The sequence below is a fragment of the Sinohyriopsis cumingii genome, chromosome 18, assembly GCF_028554795.1.
Source record: "Sinohyriopsis cumingii isolate HCF-2022 chromosome 18, ASM2855479v2, whole genome shotgun sequence".
NCBI lineage: Eukaryota > Metazoa > Mollusca > Bivalvia > Unionida > Unionidae > Sinohyriopsis > Sinohyriopsis cumingii.
In genome coordinates, this window is record NC_142978.1 from 2,776,107 (window position 1) to 2,797,022 (window position 20,916).

Sequence of the window (20,916 nt, forward strand, 5' to 3'; positions counted from 1 at the left end):
TACCATAACGTTTATTGAGAACTGTATTCATTGGCACTTATATTAGTAATTCTATAATCATTTGACATTAAATTCGCAATATCATAACGTCTTTTTACATTTTCACTTTGCATTGTAGGGAAATACATTTTGTACTGAATTGCACAAAAGATCATTGCGTGTCACTATGAATTATTTTATAACCATAGAGTCGTGATAATAAATATGTTTTATCAATATTCCTTACAGAAAAGTACATTTAGAAATGCAAACTTTCCATTAATTTATATCGTCCGCATCATATGAAGAACAAAATGAACCCATCGTAAATGGGTCACCAGTTTTCAACCGAAAGTAGGTATATCACAGAAGTGACACCGGTATTCATAGCCGGACTGAAAAGAACAAAACAAAGTATCAGAGAGATGTAAAAGACCAAAATTCTTCTAAATGTGTCATTGACCCATTAATATTTGCATATCGGTCTCAGTCTAAAAAACGTTAAAGTATGAAAGTTCATTTTGGTAGCATGCTCTCAATGGTCTAATCTGCTATATCTTGCACTCCATCAAATAGACGACAATACTGATAGGTATAGCCGCTACTACCGTTACCGATACAAGTACATCACATACTAAGTGACTGATTTTCGAGTCTGGAACTACAGTGATTTGTGACCAGTACGCATTCCACATGACTATACCCAGCTTTCATTATTGCGCGTATCCCATTGGGCATGTTTGCTACACTTCGAGGTTATATGAAGTCTCATTACGTCATGTCAGATACTGAATCCATAACTACCCTCACCATGGGAACTCAGCTAAAAAGTACATATAGTATTGCTTAATAAAGAGTCAGTGTCACATTTTAGTAGTCGAGTTCATAATTGTTTTAAACTTTATCTGTCTATATATTTAGCGAACCGCATCGCTACCAGTTAATGCATATCTGTATAGATGCCTCTTTAATTTATACAGTATAGATAATGTCCTGCAAGTAGATTTGAAAGGTTTAAGTTACTCTAGGTGCACATTAAGTGGTGTGTTATGATCCACGAGTTGCATGAGCTAAGGTGTGTAAAATTTGCATATAAAGAGCTAAATTGCAAACTGAACATTCTTGCTGCAGAATTGCTAGGGGTAGATATAGTATCGAATATATTTACCAGTTTGTTTAATCACACAGAGAAGAGCAATACCTTCACATTTAATGTATTTTAATATCTTGCAATTTTAAAGCATTCTTATTAAAGTTGCAGTCCTTAATTATGACACGTTTAGTGTTGAAGAGGTATAGCTACACATGTAATTGTATCAAATATGTATCATGTTGAATATTACATACCTCATTTAGACAGATTGCAAGATATTTTCTAAGAATCGCTAATACCTATAGTGAGTTGAAGTCACTTATTTGTAATCTCAGATATTTATTGAAATTAATTACTATGAAATTATAGCATATGATTCACATATTAATTATATTAATGTTACGAATTGGAGTCGGAATCATTATGAATAGGTTCGTATGTGGTAAGTTAATCTTTATAGTTTATTCGTAGGTGGCACGCTTGCATGGTTATATGGGTACAACCTGTGTCAAACAGAACAGTCTAGTTGTACTATACCATGCTGGACTGGATAACCAAGTATGATATTAATTTTCAGTCCTGTGTGGACATGTATTTGCTTCATGTGTGGACGAAGATGTATATTATTTGTGGGCAGACATATTCCAGTCCGGTGGGGACATTTTATCGCTCCCTGTGTGGACGAAGATGTATATTATTTGTGGGCAGACATATTCCAGTCCGGTGGGGACATTTTATCGCTCCCTGTGTGGTTGCACATAATTAACCTTGTATTGGCTTGCACAATTTCGTCCCGTGTGGACCAGTATTGCTTGGTGTGCTAACGTAAATCTTCCTTGAATAGATAATTCTTATGAAACCATCTGGTGTAGACAGATTGTATCCATGTTTGTGTGAAGACTAAAATTTGAGATAAACGTTCATTAACATATGACTCTGGACATGGTTCCGTTTTTATTTCGCTTGAATTTAGTGCTTGACTGATGTGATTCGTGTTTGCTGAGTGAACGTGATTTGATATAGATTAAATGTTCATTTTGTTATCATGTATTTGACACACGTTTTGCTTACTCCTTCCACTGATAAACATGCAAATAGAAAAGCCTATCGTATATTATAATAGTCAAGGTGTAAGTGTCAGAATATAGTTAAAATACAAACAAAAATGCTTACTAGATTAGTTAGAATCACTTTCAATACAAATCAATTAAATGATGAAAGGCATTTAGTAAATAACACTAACCGCTAGCAAAGATTGATAGATTATGCTAATGTTTAGTGTTATATTAGAGAAATTTACATATTTAAATATTATTATTAATATTGTTAGTATTATTATTAAGTCATTTACAGTCTTTGGAACTGAAATTGTCAACGTTTGTGGTAGAATCATAACCGCAAAATAATATCATATCATTAGTTTGTATCGAACGTACATTTACAAATTAAGGTAACCCAAGTGCCTTAATAACAAATTCAACTATGTATGCACCTCCGTTCGTACTGCAAGCTACAAGAAATACGTCAGAACTGTATTAATTAATATTAATTTATTAATAACCATTCTAATTCGTAAGTATCTATTCAAGAACATACCCCATAACAATAGCAGACATCCTGACACGCTCCACCCACTCCGTAGCAGCCATGGCCATCAGTTGTGCATCCAGGATCAAAGCAAATTCTAACAACTATAATAATAATAATAATAATAATAATAATAATAATAATGGTAATAATAACATTAATAATAATCACAATAATAATATTATCAGCACATATATCCAGTAATGCTCAATATGAAGCCCAAAAATGTGATTATTTTATGGAGATAATTACATTCAATATTTCATTACAGGAATACATCATATTGATTAATCCATAGCTTTACTCGACATTACGTTATGGCTTAATAAACGCAGGAATCAAATATGATCTCGTCTCGTCATTTATGACATATACATAAGACCAGAGTCATTCAGCTACTTTTCAGAGTCATATGAATACAATATCGAGCCCAGAAACTGAATTATATTGTGGAAACCATTGAAAACAATGTTTCACTAGATAACAACAGTCTACAAAGCTGCTTAACATTCATTGATAGATATAATATGTTTCAACAGCAGGTAATTTAGTACCAGATCACGACCTAACACATGAGACAATGAACTGGTCTATGAAAGATTCATAATGAGTTATCAAATTGCATATCTGATTTTTTCAATACCACATCAGTTATATTTTTGATAAAATTTGTTAAGGTGTGATATAAAGAACCGTACATATGTACTCATTTCATGTGGAATACCTAAATATCGTTGAACATTTTTCCCAGACGAATTAAATAACGAACAGTGGCCATTGAATTTATAAATGAGCACTAACGAAGAATGCCTTTTACATTCGTGTTTAGTTCAAATAAATCTTATACAATGTAAATGAACAATTTTAAATTTGGTTTCTTGCAACGATCAAAGAATTACAATTCTTAAAGCGATTCATAAAAATCATGTTTGAAAATGTACACTTATAGGACTACCTAGTCTCTCTAAATCAGCACAATCATATTTATTTCGGCGACATTCTAAACACGAATCAAGTTTTTTCAATCACTACAAGGGTTAACACGATAATTACAGAATAACACTATAAGTGAACCAACCTAGATACAACGGTTAAATTTTATTATCATATATTGTTCGGTAGAAAAAGGCTATGTTGAAACTTACCACCTCAGTCTCACCATATACGCATGATTGTATCTGTATATCGATCCATACAAACACACACACACACACACACACACACACACACACATATATACTCTATAGATTTAACATGACACAAAAGATAAAACACTTACATGCATTCCCCACCACAAACAAAGTGGAGGCTATAAAGATAAAGATAATAATAATAATAATATTGATAGTGATTACTACCATCAGCAAATATCGATACTTATCACCTGTGATTATGATAATGATCGCAATACTTCTTCTTCGGCTTCTTCTATTTCTAATGTTCAAACACTCTTGAAAAAATGTATTTCAATCATATTAGCTTAACAATATATAGTTCGTGGAACATAGCCAATTCGCCAAATATATTAAAGATATCATTTGCAGAGAAGACAACAGTAACTGACCTATCAACTTTTTTATACCGCTTATATGCGACCAAGGTAACGTGTACTTGCAAGCTGGTATATAGGCAATTTCAAATTCCTCATACTATTCACATGTTGTTCACAGAAACCCTTATTGACAGATGTTATTACCAGCTTCATTCTAACATCGATTTTGGTACATAATCTTAGAGAATCTATAACTTCAGTGTTCGGTATGATGAATACACATGGGGGAGTAGGGTCAATACGAAAAGTATTCTTTTGTTTCCAAGAGGTTACGCTCTAAGTACATTGGACAAAGGGATCAGCAACACATAAATAAAATGTATGAATACGTTTAATTAAGTACTGCACCATTTTCAATATATGTGTGCTTCTATAATAGATTATATACGTCCTGCATTATATGCTCAGTATGCTGGTTATATGAAGATGTTAACATTTTGATGACATATGAGCCAGTTTAAACGCAAATTTTGGCATCATACGTTAACCTGTTTATCACATTTGTGATAACTGTAATTTGACAAAACACAGACCGAAGATCATCACCTAATCTTTTTCAGCACTTGAGAGAAAGAGAGAGAGAGAGAGATAGAAAGTCTAAACTATTAGAATTATACGTACCAAAGTGAAGGAATACTAGGAAACGCTGCATGGCTAATGGGATCTTGCAATATGTGGATTGATTTGAGACTTCATGCCCCTTTGTGACTACGTTCTAATTTATAGGAAACGTAACGTGATGCGAACCCGGAAATCACTTATCGCGTCTTGCAAATCTCATAATCTTGTAGATAACCTATTTTACGTCGCGCCTGTCAGCGTTTGAATTATCATGTCAGCATTGATGGGAAAGTCTGAAGAATGAGTACCTGCTCCAGTCGTTGTTAAGATGTTTAGACGATGAGGGAGTGCCTTTATTGTTTTGTACATAAATATGTGATTAATAGAACCAAAACAATGAAACGTTGTAAGCAATGCTTCAAAGAACCCGAACTAGCTCTTATTAATAATTTCGAGAATCAATCATTAGTTAGTGTCAACATGCTCAAGAGAAGAGAAGCAGCACAAGTAACTCGCCAACTAACTTACTAGCTAACACGATAACTAACAACCTAAAATGTACATCGTTTCGAAACATACTGGAGTGGATTTCCATTCTATGAAGTTAATGTAGGTTTTAAAAGTAATCGTAATGTCGTGGAGAAATACCAATGCGTCCATGTAAGTTATTCTCCATATATTCCAGGATCTTTATTTACAAAATAAAAATTGCAACCAATATCGTCTTCATATATTTTATAATCATATTTTTTCACTAAAAAAAAGGCTATGTTGATGATTACCACCTGAGTCTCACTTTATATGCATGCATATAACGCATAATTGTAGCTGGCTAATGGGATCTTGTTATATGTGGATTGATTTGAAACTTCATGCCCCTTTGTGTCTACGTTCTAATTGATAGCAAACGTAACGTGATGCGAACCCGGAAAACACTTATCGCATCTTGCAAATCGCATAATGTTGTAGATAACCTATATTACGTAGCGCCTGTCAGCGTTTGAATTCTCACGTCAGCTGTGATAGAAAGTCTGAAGTATGAGTATTTGCTCCAGTCGTTCTTAAGATGTTTAGACGATGAACGAGTGCCTTTATTGTTTTGTACATAAATGTATGATTAATAGAACCAAAAAAATGCTCTTATTAATATTTTCGAGAATCAATCATTAGTGTCAATATGCTAAACGGAAGAGAAGCAGCACAAGTAACTCGCCAACTAACTTACTAGCTAACACGATAACTAACAAAGTAAAACTTACTTGTATTCCAAACAGATTGGATTGGATTTCCTTTCTATGAAGGTAATGTAGTTTTTTTTTATAAAAGTAATCACAATGTCGTGGAGAAATACCAATGCGTCCATATAAGTCAATCTCCATATATTCCAGGATATTTATTTACAAAATAAAAATTACAACCAATGTCATCTTCAGTACATGGGTGTCATTCGTTACAAAAAATTGCAAAAGGACGCAAGGCAGTCCATAAATAATGATACAGATAGTTATCTAACTATTGAATCAACATGCATACATACATATATAGATAGATAGATACATACATACATACATAGATACATACATACATACATACATACATACATACATACATACATACATACATACATGCATGCATACATACATACATACATACATACATACATACATTCATATATACATACATACATAGAAACATACATACATACATAGTAAATTTCCAATTAAATTAAACTGTACAGGTATAGTTATTCCCATGTGTCATACATATATCCAATATCGATGAAAATTAGAATCCCAAACATATATGTTTCAATTATCGCAGTGCTTTCGAGATGAAAAACAGGGATGATGTAATCACACTAGTGCATGTGTGTGTGTTTGTTTGTGTGTACCCTATTATTTTCAAGACAGGGGCATCACTCCTTGTAAAATAGTTAAAGGTAGATGTAGATCCGTACATGTGTGCAACGATGTTAGATTTGTGATCCATCAACAGGTGGATGGGACGGGATGGACGAGATGTATGGTAAGCTTTACTTATCAAATAATTTATAAATATTATGTAATATTATTGATTGACCTGCAAACGTTTAGAAGCAAGTTATCTGTGTGACACACCGGGAAGAAAATTTTTCTCTATTACTGATAATTTCAAAATAAATGTATTTATTGTACATATCTATATCTGTCTAGAAATTAATTACTATGGAATTGTAGCATATTATTCACATATTAATTATATTAAAGTTACGAATTAGTGTAGGAATCATTATGAATAGGTTCGTATTTAGTAAGTTAAACTTAATAGTTTATTCGTAGGTGACATGCTAGCATGGTTATCAGAGTACGAAGATGTCACCTGTATAAAACAGAAAAGTTTTGTTGTTGTACTACATCATGCTGAACTGGATAACCAACTTAGGTAGTATTATTCAGTCCTGTGTGGACATGTATTTGCTTCCTGTGTGGATATAGATGTCTATTCTTTGTGGGCAGACTTTGCAGTCCTGTGGGGACATGTTATTGCTCCGTCTGTGGTTGCACATATTTAACCTTTTATTGACATGCACAATTTCGTCTCGTGTGTTCCAGTATTGTTTGCTGTGATAACGTTCATCTGCCTTGCATAAATAATTGTTATGAGACCGTCCGGTGTAGACAGATTATATCCCTGTTTATGTGAAGACTTAAATTTATGAGAAACGTTCATAAACATAAAACTATGGACATGGTTCCGTATTCATTTCGCTTATGATGGCATACTCGTTTACTAGATGAAGTATCAACAACGCGAATTTGTAAATGACTTGATATAGATTAATGTTAATTTTAATAACATGTATTTGATACGGTTGTTGCTTAATCTAACCACCCGTAAAGATGCAAATAGACAGGCATATCGTGCATTGTGATAGTCGATGTGTGAGTGTAAGAAAATAGTTAAAATGCAATCAAATGATACCGAGATTATTTAGAATCACATTCAATACAAATCAGTGATATAATGAAATGCATGTAGTAAATAGCATTATTAACTAAGATTGATTGATTATGCTAATGTTTAGTATTATATTATACAAATTTACATGCAATTTAAGTATTATTATTATTATTATTATTATTATTATTATCATTATCAAAGTCAGTCAAAGTCTTTGCATTTGGAATTGTCAGCTTTTTTGCCAGAATCACAAGCGTAAAATAATTTCATATCTTTAGCTTGCATCGAACACACATTATAAATTATGACATAGCAAGTGCCTAAATTTCAAATTCAACTTTGCATGCACCTACGTTCGTAATGCAAGCTGCAATAAATAGGTCAGAGCTGTATTAATAACCATTCTAACTAGTAAGTATGTATTTAAGTACATACCCTTTAACAATAGCAGAGACCAGGACAGGCTCCAGATATTCCATAGCAGCCATGGCCGACAGTTGTGCATCCAGCATCATAACAAATCGTTACAACTATAATAATAATAATAATAATAATAATAATAATAATAATAATAATATCACATATATCCAGTAATGCTCGAGATGAAGCCCAAAATGTGATTCTTTTAAGTAGATAACTGCATACAATATTTTACTTCAGGAAAACAGCATAATGATTAATCCATAGCTTTACTAGATATTACGTTATGGGTGAAAAGGCGCATGAATGAAATATTGACCTCGTCTCGTCATTTATGAAACATGCAGAACACCATACTCGTTCATCTATTTTTCAGAGTCATCTCAATACAATGTCGAGCCCAGAACATGTATTGTAACGTGGATACCTTTCCATACCTTGTTTGACTAGATAACAACATTCTACAAAGCTGTTTAGATTGATTGATCCATATAATATATTTCAATATCAGGTAATTTACTATCATATAAAGACCTAACACATGAAACCGTGAACCAGTCTATGAAAGATTCATAATGGGTTATATAATTTGCATTTCTGAATTTTTTCAATACCACATTGTTATATCTTTGATAAGATTTGTTAATGTGTGATAAATAGAATCCCATATATGTACTCATTTCAAATGGAATACCTAAATCTCGTTTAACAATTTCCTTTACGAATTGAAAGACGACCAATCTCAATTGAATTTTTAAGTGAGCACTAATGAAGAATGTTGTCTTACATTCCCGTTTAGTTCAAATAAAGCTTGCAAAATGTAACTGAACAATGTTCAATTTCGTTTCCAGCAACGATCAAAGAATTACACTTTTCAAAATGATTTATGAAACGTTTGTTTGAAAATGCGCACTTATAAGATCACCTAATCACTCTGCATCAGCACAAACATATTTTGGAGGGGGAGGCGACTAGTTCGGGTAAATTCTAAACGCATTCATATATTTTATAATCATATTTTTATCACTAGAAAAAAGGCTATGTTGATGTTTACCATCTCAGTCTCACTAAGTAAGCATACATATAACGTATGCTTGTAGCTAGCTAATGGGATCTTGTTTTATGTGGATTGATTTGAATCTTCATGCCACTTTGTGCCTACGTTCTAATTGATAGCAAACGTAACGTGATGCGAACCCGGAAAGCACTTATCGGATCTTGCAAATCTCAAAATCTTGTTGATAACCTATTTTACGTCGCCCCTGTCATCGTTTGAATTCTCACGTCAGCAATGATAAGAAAGTCTGAATTATGAGTATTTGCTCCAGTCGTTCTTAATATGTTTAGACGATGAACGAGTACCTTTATTGTTTTGTACATAAATATGTGATTAATAGAACCAGAAAAATGAAAAGTTGTAAGCAATGCTTCAAAGTATCCGAACAAGCGCTTATTAATATTTTCGAGAATCAATCATTACTGTCAACATGCTAAGCGGAAGAGAAGCAACACAAGTAACCCGCCAACTAACTTACTAGCTAACACGTTCAATAAAAAATTAAAACTTACAGGTTTTCCAAACAGATTGGAGTGGATTTCCTTTCTTTGAAGGTAATAAAGTTTTTTAAAAGTAATCATAATGTCCGTGGAGAAACACCAGTGCGTCCATATAAGTTATTCTCCATATATTCGAGGATCTTTATTTACAGAATAAAAATTCCAACTATTATCATCTTCAGTACATGGGTGTCATTCGTTACAAAAACTTGCAAAAAGAAGCAAGGCAGTCCATAAATAATTATGTAGATAATTACCTAACTATTGAATCAACATGCATACAAACAATAATACATACATGCATGCATACATACATACATACATACATACATGCATACACACACACATACATACATGCATACACACACACATACATACATACATACATACATACATACATACATACATACATACATACATACATACATAGATACATACATACATACATAGTAAATTTTCAATTAAACTAAACTGTTTAGGTATAGGTATTGTCCCCTGTGCCATACATATATCCAATCCCGATGAAAATTAGAAATCCGAAACAGATATGTTTCAATTATCGCAGTGCTTATGGGATGAAAGACGGGGATGATGTAATCACACTAGTGCATGTGTGTTTGTGTGTACACTATTATTTTCAAGACAGGGGCATCACTCCTTGTAAAATAGTTAAGGGTAGATTTAGATCCGTAGATGTTCACAACGATGTTAGAATTGTGATCCATGCACAGGTGAATGGGAGGTGATATACGAGATGTATTGTAACCTTTACTTACCACATATTTGATAAATATTATGCAAGATTATTGATTCACCTGTAAACGTTTAGAAACAGGTCATCTGTGCAACACTCCCGGAACAAAAATTTCCTCCATTAGTAACAATTTCAAAATAAATTCCAATATGCAACCCCGAGAGTGTACGCATATACCCAGACAAACCGATCTATCGATTGGATACTCTTTAGCATTTCTTCTCGTAGATAACTTAATGAATAATGCTTTTAGACAATATTTTGTTTTAAAAATCTTTATGAATATATTGAGTAAAAATATAATTTATTCACTAAAGAATGGAAATGGAACTAATTGATAACGACTCTTCAGAAGAAAGTATGCGAGTTCTAACACTACCTAGACCAGTCCGAGTCTCAGACCCTGGTGTCTCGGGGGAAGATACTTTGCTGTATTGCCTCGGAACAATCTAACAGTTCATGCGTTACTATCCCACTAGACATTAATGAATAACGTAATCGGCAAGAATTAAGTTACTGAACGCGTGTTGGTATGACATGTTGCAAGAACGAGCGACTAGAAGACGAGACTGAATAAAAGCAAAGTAATATGGTATCTGTAATATTCCGAATGTGTATATTGTGGCAATATCGTTTTATGCACGTCTGGTCAGCAACTTTAGAATTATATTTCTCATGTTTTAATGGTATTTGATGGAAATGACTTTCTGAACCTTACGTGCAATAAAATCCAATGCATTTCTTATCTAATGTATGCTATTCAATTACAACGTTCTTAACATATTAACATTCAATGGTGCGTTTTCAAACCATCGACATTAAAATTGGACATATTAAGAACGAGGGACTCGCTGGATATGACAGCTGCATCCCGGGTTTGCTTTGCCAGGTCAAGTCAAGTGCTATTTACAATAAATCTGCACATAGATGCAAAGGTGCATTGCCTCAACAGCATTGAGATATAATATATCCCATTCGACCTTGCAGCTTCTTCATGATACTGTTTCATTGGCAAGCGTAATTTGTATTGCAAAGACTCTCACTCCCCACCTCACCCTCTCCCCCCCCCCTCGCTCAGTAGCTGAAATTGTAAAGCATATCAGCTACTATGCCCACCAGTACTGTAAACGTTACATGAAGTTTCGGCATTTATTTGTCAAATTTTGGCCATCATCAAACCAAACGTTCTGAACACATGATGCCAAGATCGTAATACTGCCTGTTATGTCCTATGACGTATTAAAACCTTCATATAACCAGCATATTGAGTAGAGGTAGCATACATGCTGCAGGAAATAAAAATTATATTAGAGATGAACACGTTGTTTGAAGACCATGCCGTATTTATGCCAATTTATTTTGCGATGTTATACCTATGTGGTAGTGAGGCGGAGGGCTCTAGTCAAGTAATATAAGTTATATGCTGACCAACGTAAACTGAACGGAGTGATGTGAAATCTTCAAAAGAAGGGATACTTGACATATCTACAACTCCGCTCCCAAACACAAAGTTGATCGATGATATAGGACCCTGTTTCTCACCTTCATCCTATTAGGTCAGTCTGACAAGCTAGAGGTAGCAAACAGTTCTAATGTGATTGTATTAAGAAACATAGTGCCCTTTCATCTCGATGACGACGAGTTAAAAAAACAAATTAAATCGTTACCAAGGAAATGTGCTATTCAAATCGCTTGAAACTTGGATCTTTCATAATGAGATACATTTGGAGTAAGCTCGATAACACATATACTGCGAGAAGATAATGTTGCGTATATCCTTTTTATTTCCGAACAGAAGTGATTATGCACTATTTGAAGGTGAAAGCATTTGATTGTTGAATAGAATTTAAACTAAATAAGGACCGTATTCCTGAAAATGAATGCATTAGGAAAGAGAATGGACAAACGTATATAAAGGATCGTATATCTGCGACATTTCGGCCATCTATAGCAATTGTTTCAGCTCTTCTAAACATTTGTAAAATTAAAGTTGGCTTTAGTTTTTTTCTAAAGCATGATATTCGCATAAAATGTGGTATCCATTCATTACAATCAATGCATAATGTGACGAAAATGTTTGAACAAATATTGATGGATAGTTAATATGTTCTATTCAAACACATTATTGATAATGTGTGTTCCATAATGACAAGCTCTCCTTTTCCTTTGTACAATATTTTTATGAATAAATGGATCAAGTTAGTGAAATTAGCAGCAGTATGAAGGAAATCATGTAAAGTCATAATTGTCTGTAAATATTACACACGACGTTTGCATAGAAGTTGAGCAGCCGAGAGGGTGGACGGACCAGCTCCATCATAGTTCACTGTTTACATGGTTAATCAACACCCTACATCCGCGCCTGAAACCAGCCTTCCCACGTCACCAAAGAGACTACACACGATCATGCTTGCCTGACGAAACCAATTAAATAAACTCTGGATGTTCGAGTGTAGTAAAAAGAAATAATTGGAACGGTTATAATTCAAATAATAAGAATTAGAAAAAATGTGTAAATAGCTCCTTATGGCAAAAACTTAATATTGTGGACAGCAATGTGTCGAAGAGTACTCTTGGATACACGCGGACTGAAGTGTAAAGGGAGGTCGCCATGTTCCGTGTGACGTATTCCATATTGGCATTCATGGAAACATACCTTTGTGTGCCACACGTGGTGGTCGAAAAGTAAGAGAAGAGCAATAATATCAACGTTCTTTGCTAAGCATGAAAATTAAAGGCTCAAAAATTTCATGTTAGATATCAAATTATATGTATATAATGACTGTCAGTAATCAATAAACGACGCCTTAATTGTATGCTCGCAGTACTCGACGACATCAGACGCAGGAATGAAAATGTGGGAAACAATCATGCATGGAAAAAGTTACAAAACAGCATCTTAAGTGATCTGGACTACATCTATCTTGAACATACGATGAATTATTATCAGACTGATTGTTGTAGTGTCTTTTTAGATTTAGATTTTAATTTACTTAATTACACGTTACTTATAGATCCGTATGTTGATAACAAAGAGAAAAACTCGTAATGGTCCTTTTCATCCGGCAATTTCTAACAATATAATCTTCGGGTATAAAATCCCAACAGAACCCGACAACATGCGTAACAAGGTAAACTCGCGGTTCTGTCACATTGTAAAATATATCTTAGATTAACTACCAGCTAATGGCGCGATTACCACACAGATAAAGTTGGATCTATTTTTCTTGAAGAACGTTTAAAATGAATAACAATCACTGGACTATCTAGCCAGCACAATATTTGTCATAAGTAGTAATACAGTAATTCCAATAAGACATCAATGTGTAAATATATCATATCTATCTCTGCACGTCAGAGAAGAGCTACCTGGGAGCAAGTCAGATATTTTTGAGCTTACTGTAATACAGCTTTCATGGAATGATCGAATCAGCAATTCAATGACCCTTATGCAGCACTTGTTAAGATTCTTATTGATCAAGAAATTGCTAGATGTTACACTGAAAAAGAAGTAAAACGGCTGTCAGCCATTGAACCCTACCACGAAGATAAGAGGTTCCGGAAAAAAAAATACAACGAATATGAGCTGTTGAACCATACCACGAAGCGGTCCTTGAACTCGATAAGAACGTACAGTATAGCATATCTCACACACACCCTAAAATAAAAAGTAACTATCCATTTTCTCATTCGTGATGGCAATGATGAGTTTTCTGTTGAAGACGCGACACACATGTGCTCGACTTGGTAATTAGAGAAAGTACAAAGACTAAATTAGAATGGCAAGATGACCGATTGTCGTGCGGCGACCACTGTAACGGTTATAAACCCCAACAAATGTTATTTATCAGAATACAAGTTTTTACAGTCAATAAATCCGGTTAATGGATTGCCCGAGACAAGATGGATTCAGTACGTGAGGACTGCAGGAAAGATCTATTGGTTATCACAATAACATGTAAGTTGCATATGTGATTACTTACTGGCATCGACAAAGTTTAAATCGACAAATGATATCAGGCAACCACTGTTACATATGGCCTTTATCAGGTGAACGAACCGGTAATAGTACCACTGGCACCAAGGAAAATGTCTGACACCATTAACTATGTGGCTGCATGCCTCATGGATCATATTGTGCTGGGGTTAGGGCTTACATGCCAGGCGTCTTAAGATCATATCCGAATGGGAAAAAAGAGCAAGAGAGACAGCGGATACTCCAGAAGTCCTTGCTGGCTCAGAGCGTGCGCTGAAAACCAAGAGTGTCGTAAAGACAATAACCGGAGAGGTTTATCATGGCAGGGGAATATACAGGAGAATGGGGACGAGTAATAGACATCGTGAAGCATATCGCGCACGTGTGGTCCAGTTCTTTCTAGTTCCCGCTTAAACGAACCATCACGAGTCAGATTTTGATCAGTTTATTTTGTCTAAAGGGGATTGTTACCGTCGGGAACATCTTCATAGGGAGTTTACTAAACGTGCGTGCGCATACATTGATGAACCAGATAGGCTAGCTAACTTAACTGTGGACGAATTCACTGTGGTATCTATTGCTTCATATTTTGCCATGAAAAATTACCTGGAAACCACCCCCAAAGAGTTTTCACAAACACTTCCAGCGATCATGTGTAGAATACCATCACCGAGGTCTCTAGAACACCTATCACAACCCAAAGATGTTATTTCCGTAAACCTGGTTGCCTGCTAGTCAACTTGTTTCATATGCTGTGGCAAATGGCAAACATACTTTGCCAGGTTTGGACATCCAGCACACGAACTCACACAAGTATCCATCAACGGCCCTGTAGGTGTCCACGGACATCCCCTTGAATTGCCCTTGAATTGCCCATGTTCTGCCTCGTTAACTGTTTTGAGTTCAAATCGAACGTTCATTCCGTGATCCCAGCATTGTTCGGGAAACGCTTTTGCGACGATAAATGGGCCCCGATAGTTCTCCTGAGGACCATGGTGGAACAAAAGATAATTACGGCACTAACAGTGACAGAAGCCATTATAACGTACACTGAAAATACAATTCTGATTGCCAAAGCTGCCGTAGACGCAACACCAAGAGATGTTTCTATGGTCAAGAAGATAGAAAAAAAAAAAACAATCATAGGGAAATTGCATAGAGTTGATCAATGGAAGCTAAACAAGTTAGCAACAGAATCGTTATCGACAGTACCAAGCTTGATTTTCTCAATGCGGATACAATTCCTTGTGGAACGTTTGTATCGAAAGCACAGTTGCCGGAGAACCGGTGTCTTCATTATAAGAACGAGGCTCACTAACGTGTTCTCGTCAAAAGACCTTATCGTGTTGACTCATACACATAAACTCGATGCAGATCACACAACCACAAGTCCAATCTGATACATACTACAGTGTCTTCAGCTGGAATGGCGACTCAAACTGGACAATGCTAGGATGGCCCACAAATACGTATCTCGGGTTATAATATGGGACGAAATATGTACGGCCCCATTGAGACATTAAGGACCTTTTACGCATGGTTGTCCTTACGACATTGATGTGTAATCGTATGCGGCGACCAAGGGCAACCACCACCTATCATTTGTAAATCCGCCCATGACGGCTAAACGACAGCGCCGATTATCACACAGAGGTCACTGGTGATTGTTTGTCCGCAATGATCACCTCGTACAGCTAAAGTCTAGAATGCATTTGCAGCCCGATAAAATAAAATGTGAAGAAATGAGCAAGGCAATTCATAAAACGTTTCTTAAAATTCACGCAGCTAAATATCTAAACAAGAAAGTCTCATGTGGCGATAAATGGCCTCGCTGAAAGCAGACTTGTAAGCGACGATGTCGCGATGGTGTCACTTAATGATGCTGAATAGGCACTTCACATGGACATGACTCTGTGGTGTTTTGAATACTCAATGACCTTTAAGTCCTTACAAGGACTAAGTGTAAAAATCATCAATGGGTATGGATCATTAATGATCGTAACGAATGGACAAATCTTTACGTATTTTGCGGTGTCGCCAATCGAATATATGTCACAGTTGTCAAGGGTTTTTCTCGTTAAGCTGATCGTAGCTTGAGTTGCCCAGCCGAGGGGTGCCACAATTTAATTTTCTAATGTGCCATCACAGATTAGCACTTTGATTAGCACTTTGATAGCAACAAAATAAGTATCTTACCAGCGCACTGACATAAAGCGATGATTTCCGTGCATTGATCTCAAAGTGGGTTACACTATCGAGCTGACAGTCCAGCAGAACAAACATCACAAACTATTCTAATAAATGCTATGGGAATACTCATCAGACGATTCCGGGCAATTTACAAAGGATCGTATCGATAGTCAACTTCGTAACGTCATTCTGATATGACTTGAATTTAACACGACGTCGTGGTGCTAGGTTACCTTTTCTCAGCATCACTGTGTATCAGCTGGTATCACCAGTAACGACCTCGTCAATAAACTCAGGTGTGGATGCTTACCTGTTTTGATTTTTGTGTACTGCGTTACCTTAGGATGAATTTTGAATATCGCATATTATTTCGAAAAGGTTATTTTGGTTGATCCTTTGCTTTACGAGCGATGTGATTGCGTTGGGAAAACCGATTTTCCTGAAGCGCACAGACGATGTAGGGCTACATAGTCTCGGCATAAATTACCTCGCCGTAGGGAAACATGTCACATTTTGAGAAATTTTTGTCAGTGAGAAGTCTACTTTAAGGACTCTTGATATCCCGCTGCAGAGGTATGTGCATTTTATTTTAGTTTCCTTTTTGTATTATGCCTATATAATATGCATTTATATCTACAATTTAGTTTGTAGTTATTATGCAGTTATATCCGCAACGAATCCATCGGGAAATTATGTTTTGCCAATATACGTGTATGGTTCCAGGCCTCAAGATGAACACTTACCTGAGGTTAAAGGTGAAAACATGTTAAAAAGTATTTCGTTAAACTCATGAAAACTGCTGTCTTCGAGAAAACGATGGGGAACCTCCGCAAACGTATCAAAGTTGACTTATCCGTGATAGAGACGAAGACAATGTGAGTTCTAGAGGTGAATATCTGCTCTCATGAGTTCTGCAGGTACTTCACTGCTCGAATTTCATTCGCTTCCCACAAACTTGGTGAAACCCATTGTGGAGATTTTACTTGGCAACGCATGTTTATGGCGCTTTAATGTATATGTTGGAGGTTTGGTGAACAGCTTACTAATAAAATGACAATTCAACTGTTAGGAGTGACTGTTTTTTCTTTTGTTGCGGTTCATACGAAAATGAAGAATATATCGTTAATACTACCGTCACTGACCTCAGAGATGAAACAGCTACAAACAACTGAAGGAATATTTCCATTGTTGATGGTCATTCTAGCGCTGATTGCAGCATCGACTTCTGTTCTTGCAAAAGCACCTGTGTTATCGGCCGTAAAATATTCATATGGGATTGCTACGAAAACATCCTTGGAGGCGACGTATAGCTTGTTCTTTTAGGAATAAAAGAGGCAAAGGATTTCGACCAGCCGTGGCCACTCGCAGGTTAGAATCACGTTGGGGTTTCAGACAACCCGGCAGAATAGCAAAAATCCTCGCTGTTAACCAGTTTTGATTTACTGGCAAAGGCAAAGAGAGCAAAGCGTCTTCGAGGTGACATTTTAAGTGGGATGAGCTAACATCAATATTCGCACGTACAAGGGAAACCGTTATCGTTACAATGGAATTGACAACATGACCTGGAACTCATTCGGCTTCGTACGTCATTTATAAACACGAATGGCTTACACCAACACCCGAGGTTGATGACTTTTAAATGATACGGTGTGCAACAATTGCTGTTTTATTCAGAACTGCCCTTGCAAGCTTGACCGGTCAGTTTCTGGGCATCTTGTTGTTCAAGCGTTGCGTGCACCAGAGGCACGAGCTCTTGTTGATTTTACCTTGCCGCTTAGAACGTATTCTTAACGGTATACGAAACACCATCTAGCATTTAAGTACGTTACTTATACCAACGTGATTCTGCTGTGGTTCTAACCAGGTTTACTGCCAAAGCTGATTTTACTACGTGCACCAGCCAGATTGGTATTTATGGAAAAGAGAAACATTTAAACCTTAGCAAATGGCTAACTTGTTTTCTCTACTCTTCAAACTGCTTTGATAAACCTAGACGTCATTTCCATACTGTGCAAGAGTCCGGATCATACTTATTGATCTTGACCGGAATTAACACCTGGTTGAGTAGAATGATGATACCAATAATTGTTCAGGGTCATCTTGGTTCTTTCTTTGTCACCAATATAATTTATCGAGAGACTGGAAACTGTTGTCGAAGCACTTTTCGCATATACAGTGTCAGTATCATAGAAAGTCAGTTCTATGCACTTAATATTTATCGGGGCTGGTAAATTAACCGTGTTTGGTATTTGTGTTTCAGATTCGATTTATCATTATATAAGTGACGGATTCTGACTTCGGTTACGGTGTTGCAGAATTTACCGACGGGGTGGTGCATCTGGTGACCAGCGATGCCAACATCGATAACAATTTGGTAGCAAATATACGCTTCGAAGTTACGGCATTAAAATACCGTCGTATACACTGAATTATAAATGAGATAAGATCTAATTAGAAACTGACAGTTGGAACCACTCTGATGCATACAGAACACTCGAAACAAGACTGAAATCACTGCATTAGCACCCGGACACATGACGAAAGAGTTAGATGTTAAAACACGAATGACTAAGTCCTCACAATTACAAGATTATATAGTTATCTACTTGACCTTATGTCACAATAAGCATTTTATAAGTTGAAAAAATAATTACCTAATGGAAAAGAACTTTCTATAGTGATCCTGATGTTTACAAAACAATAACATGGAGTATGTATAATTCACTTAGAAAACTGCAAAACTTTGACGAAAATGAACATATTTATATTTCAAACAATTCTTTCGTTTCATTGAGGTGAAATCCACATTTTCAAACGGCGATACTATTACAACTGGAAGAAAGTTCAACAGAATTAAATGATATTAAATGTATTCGGCTTTGACTTTACAGAGAAGCAAGTTATGCAAGTATGTGTTCATGTGTGAATAAATGTATTGCAAATATAATGTACTGCATCATATGTTCTCTTCTTTGACCCATATGATGTGTTGTTGTTTCGCATAACTGAATGTCAAACGTTAAATCCTTTTGATGTACTTTAGGTGAAATGTATTGGTAAGCAAAAACACGTCTATCTATACTTTATTAGTTATAACATAAATTAGGTGACACATTGACAATGTTCAGTTACGTAAAAACGTAAAATACAATTTCACAGAAACACATCTGTCACTGTTTACAATTTTACAAATATCCGATGGTGCCTTAGACAAATTGGACTGTGCTGTAGTTATACTTAGAAATTGATGAATAAAATTGGACCGTGCTTTATTTATAATTAGAAATTGATGAATAAAATCTATAATGGATTGAATAAAATTGCTTGAAATCTCTTTCTGCTGATGTTATATCTTCTTCTGAATATTTTTAGTACATTCCTGGTAGGAATAAATTAAAATGCGACAGCACCTGCCATTATATACGTTTACACATAGTGGTTACTGACTGTTTAAATATTGTTTAGCTTTTAGTTGAGCTTAGCCAAATCAACCGACCCGGGTTGGCCTTGGCGGTCATCGAACAAGCAACCATTCGAGTACGAGTTGGACTTTCTGCCAATTGGGCTCCTGTTGTGTCGCAGGAGACTATGATATGAACACTGAGACAGCAACACAATGGTAACAAAACGGTGAAAGCAAAAATCATTTTCTGATTTTTCCCTCAGTTGGTTTCTATTTAGTGTTACTTGGATTTTCTCTTTGATTCTCTTGATTTTCCTTATTCTTCTTAGCTTGCTTCTTTCATATCTCCGCTTGTGACAGTGCCTCTTATTCGAGCAACCTTTTGCTTCTGGATGCATATTTTCCTTTACCAGTTTTACTTTTTCAGTTCCGGAAGGTTTAGTTTCTATATTTCGTTCTTTGAGTGTTTGATGTATGGTGTTTTCATCCTCGCTGATATCTCATATCAGATTTTGGATGATATTCTAATTTACCCTCATTGAGTATTGCGGTCTATTTCTTCAAGAATACACAATATCTTGGGCTGTAATCATTTTACGTTATAATTCTGGTATTTTCTGTCGAAATTATATTTCTTGTAGCATCTCGTTAAGAAACAATGCATATACAATAATTTCGGATATGTATTTTTGTATTTTCTGTCTGAATCTCCAAGTTGCGTGCCTTTATTAGCAATAACATCTCTTACGCTCATGGAGATTTAAAGATTGATATCAAATTTATTTTGGAATCTCTACAGTGATACATAAATAGGGGTCATTGCCAGAATCTGAGCTATATATATATATATATATATATATATATATATATATATATATATATATATATATATATATATATATAT

The 20,916-nt window shown here is 35.4% G+C and overlaps 1 long non-coding RNA gene across 2 annotated transcripts; it reads right to left on the bottom strand.

Moving 5' to 3' along the window:
- Window positions 1-196: 196 nt before the first annotated feature.
- Window positions 197-4,912, bottom strand: LOC149775971 (uncharacterized). 2 transcript variants are annotated; one of them, XR_016416217.1, is made up of 4 exons: window positions 4,833-4,912; window positions 3,939-3,968; window positions 2,669-2,763; window positions 197-374 (listed from the first exon to the last, which is right to left on the bottom strand). It is a non-coding gene; the product is annotated as an uncharacterized LOC149775971 (long non-coding RNA). The 2 variants fall into 2 exon arrangements; XR_016416218.1 differs by lacking the exon at window positions 3,939-3,968 and having other exon boundaries at window positions 4,833-4,890.
- Between the last annotated feature and the right edge of the window lie 16,004 nt (window positions 4,913-20,916).